The sequence below is a fragment of the Ochotona princeps genome, chromosome 18 (genome assembly GCF_030435755.1).
Source record: "Ochotona princeps isolate mOchPri1 chromosome 18, mOchPri1.hap1, whole genome shotgun sequence".
Lineage (NCBI taxonomy): Eukaryota > Metazoa > Chordata > Mammalia > Lagomorpha > Ochotonidae > Ochotona > Ochotona princeps.
In genome coordinates, this window is record NC_080849.1 from 12,242,766 (window position 1) to 12,246,660 (window position 3,895).

Sequence of the window (3,895 nt, forward strand, 5' to 3'; positions counted from 1 at the left end):
AAGCAGCTGTGGCTTCAGATCAACTCAGCTCTAGCCATTGCGGCCAGTTCTCTCTCTCTCTCTCGTTTTGCCTCTATCTGTAACTCTGCCTTTCAAACAAATAAATAAATCTTTTTAAAAAAATTTTAAAAGGAAAAAAGAAATGCACAGGCTGTACATTTGATTTGCTTGGTACAGTAATGGGGGACCTGACGTAGCTATTACAGCTTGTTGGTTAACAGGAAATTCATCTGATGCTTGCGTCAATTAGATATCTACTTTGAGGCATTGTGTTAGGCTTTCAAATAATAGTGCCCCCCCCCACCTCTGTGGCCCCTCATAGTGGAGAGGAAGTATCTCACTAACGTATGGTGCTTAAGAATGTCTTCAGGAGGGGCCAGCACAGTGGTGTCACAAGCTGATCCTCCACCTGTAAAAACTGACATTCCAAACGGGCACCAGTGCATGTCCTGGCTGCTCCCCTTCCCATCCAACTCCCTGCTTGTGGCCTGGGAAAGCAGCAGAGGGTGACTCAAGTCCTTGGGCCTGTGTGGGAAACCTGGAAGAAGCTCCTGGCTCCTGGCTCCTAATCGGCATAGCTCGGGCCCTTGTAACCACTTGGGGAGTGAAGTAGCAGGTGGAAGATCTGTCTCTCTGTCTTTATGTCTCTCTGTAAAGTTCCCTTTCTTTGTTTTTTCTTTTAGATCCATTCATTCTATTACAAAGCCATTTATACAGAGAGGAAGAGAGACAGAGAGGAAGATCTTCCATCCGATGATTCACTCCCCAAGTGAGCCGCAACGGGCCGGTGTGTGCCGATCCGAAGCAGGGAACCTGGAACCTCCTCCAGGTCTCCCACGCAGGTGCAGTGTCCCAATGCATTGGGCCGTCCTCAACTGCTTTCCCAGGCCACAAGCAGGGAGCTGGATGGGAAGTGGAGCTGCCGGGACCAGAACCGGTGCCCATATGGGATCCCGGGGCGTTCAAGGCGAGGACTTTAGCTGCTAGGCCACACTGCCGGGCCCCAAAGCTCCCTTTCTGATAAAAAGAAATAAATCTTAAAAAAAAATCCCTGAGTGCCACCGTGTTGAAATGCATTGATCTTGGAGCTGTGATTCAGCATCTATAAACGTGTATGTGTGTGTGTGTTTAGTGGAGAGGGAGGGGGTCTTTTGTTGCCTGGTTACTCCCCAAATGCCCACCAAAGCCAGGAGTTCCATCCAGGTCTCCTCCCACGTGCCTGGCAGGCACCTGAGCACTCACATGCTGCCATGACCTACTGCCTCCCCAGAGTAGCCGGAAGGTAAATTGGAAGCAAAGCAGCCTCGACCGGAAGCAGGCACTCTGCTACGGGGTGTAGGCTTCCCAGGAGACACTGACCTGCTTTCACAGTGCCGGCAAAACACAGCAGCTGCAGTGAACTGCGACGGCGCTGGGGCTCCGGTGTGTGGCTTGCTGGGTCATTATGACAGCCGTGGGACTGTAGTACGGCTCAGAGCAGGAAAGCGATCTGGGGTTTGACTTGGACTCCACTGCGGGGGGGAACCTCAGAAGATGAAGATGCTGCGCTGTGATTCAGGGAGTGGCAGCAGGCCAGTTGGAGAGGCCACGAGAGGAATTTGAATATTCTGTGGAGCCATGGGGATTCCTGTGGGTTGTAAGCAGGAGAATCTAATGTTCTAAAGTCACTCAGGCTGCAGTATGACCAGATTGGTCAGAGTTATGACCAGAGACTGATCTCTGAAGCTGATACAGTAGTTTTCATACAAAACGGTACAAAGACAAGCTACTACTGTAACCTGTCTTATTAAGATTCTCACATTTCCTAAGATGGGACTGTATCCTATTAGAACATGTTTCATATTTTTTCCAGCATGAATGGAGTTAGCATCCTATCCTACATTCACTTCCTAAGGCTGTGGTAGCAAAGTGCTATGAACTGGATGGTTTGGGCCTTTAGGGGGGAAAAAACACCCAAAAAACCACACAAACCCTCTCTCTTGGTTGTGGAGGCTGAGGTCCAGAATCAAGGCCATGGCAAGGCTGTGCCACCTCCAAGGTCCAGGGCAGTGACCCTTCCTCGCTTCCGTCCGCTGCTGGAGGTTCCCGGCAGTTCTTGGTCACGTGTGGACACTTGGCTGTAAACTCTGGCTCCACCTGCATGTGGTTTACTCTCCCATGAATCTAAAGTTCTCTCTTGCAAAGACAGGGTCATTGGATTAGGGCCAACCAAGTCAGTATGGCTGCATTCAACCTGACCCCTTCCGCACAGACTGCTTCCAAGGAAGGGAGAATTCGAACGGTAGAAGCTTGGGCCTAGGGTTTTATGTGTTTCTAGGGCTTCACATTTCAACCCCAAGCATCTCTCTTTATCAGGACCCTTGGATAAGCTGACCGTGGATCGCAAGCAGCTGGAGTTAGACTTGAAGAGCAGTATAGACAAGGTAAGAACCACAGTGCCTTCCGAAAGAACCGATTCAGGACACCTGTCAGCCAAGAAAGCGTGTGGCGCCCACACTCTGCTGGGGTTGTGTTGACTCACTCCCCACCATCGCAGCTTCCCACTCACAGCACAAAGCAATCTTTTAAATAAATGCTTCTAAGAAGTTTTTGTTAAGTCTCTAGTAGCATAATGTACAACCATATTATAAAATGCGAAAAAGAGAAAACATGTTAGCCTCTATGCCTGAACACAATTATAATAATTTTGGAGTGTCTGCTTCAAATCTTAGGTTCAGTATGAGTGTTTCTAAAAATTACTATTGCATGAGATGTGTGTAGCGTATTGTAGGCTGTTTAACCCTTCACATTATATCCACAGCAATTTGCATGTCTTCACAGCCTTCATTTTTCTTGCTCTATAAGAGCAACACATTTGGGAATGAAGGTTACACTTGAGATGGAAAATTCGAATGAGGAAGGTTTGTTATAAGTGACTTTAAGATGATTGTGTAATCAGAAAAAATAATATCTCTATCTCATCGTCTGAATCAAAAACAATTCCAAAAGCTTCACTGGTTCAGACATCAGTATCATCGCTTCTGAGCCTTTTGGCTAAGATCAAGTGCAGATATCAGCATCAAGCTCCTTAGGCAGCACTTGAAGAAATCATCAGTATTTTCATAATTGTAGACTTGGATTGTGGGATAGATTAGACTTCCTAGACATGCAGCAGTTTGGATCTAAGTTTGGATGTATAAAATAACACTGTGAGTGAAGTCCAGACCGAGAGCAGAGCCGCTGAAGAACAAAGACTGAAGTTGGAATGTCTGCCAGCCAGGGAGCTGGCTGTGGCACCATCTGGTCCAACAGCTGCACGGGTGGACCAGCCATGGGGGCCCAGAGAGATGCCTGAGCAGAGGGGCACAGGGTGTTCCTGGGAGTGAAGCACTCGCCCTCCCACCTGCCTTGTGGTGAGACCAGGCCGACTTGGACCTCCACCCACTCCTGCCTACAGCTCCTGTCTGCCAACACTGGAACACTTGAAGTCGCCATCCGTCATCAACTTCTCGCCTCTTTGATAGCCCCTGTGTTCAAGCTGTCACCGGTCCCTGCTCATCTCCCTTTAAAGTGACCTCTGGGTTCGGCCTTCCTTCTTCAATTCCTGTCTGCAATGAGCAGAATTTCACTCTGTCATCACGCAGACATCTTGTGCTGCTCTGCCACTGGAGCTCCTTCTCCTCCCCACTGTGTATGAAACGCCACTTCCCTGGTCTACATTCCCTGCTGGAGAACTTCTAGAAAGCCCCATAGTGCCCACCCACACAGTTCTGCTCACACCCTGTCTGTCTCATTGGGGACAGCTTGTGATAAACTGTCTTCTTTTGACAGGCAGCAGTCCCCTCCCCAAAGGCAGAAGCCCCTTCCCCAAGGGCAGAAATCCCCTCTGAAAGTGATTCATTTCCTCTTTTGCTTT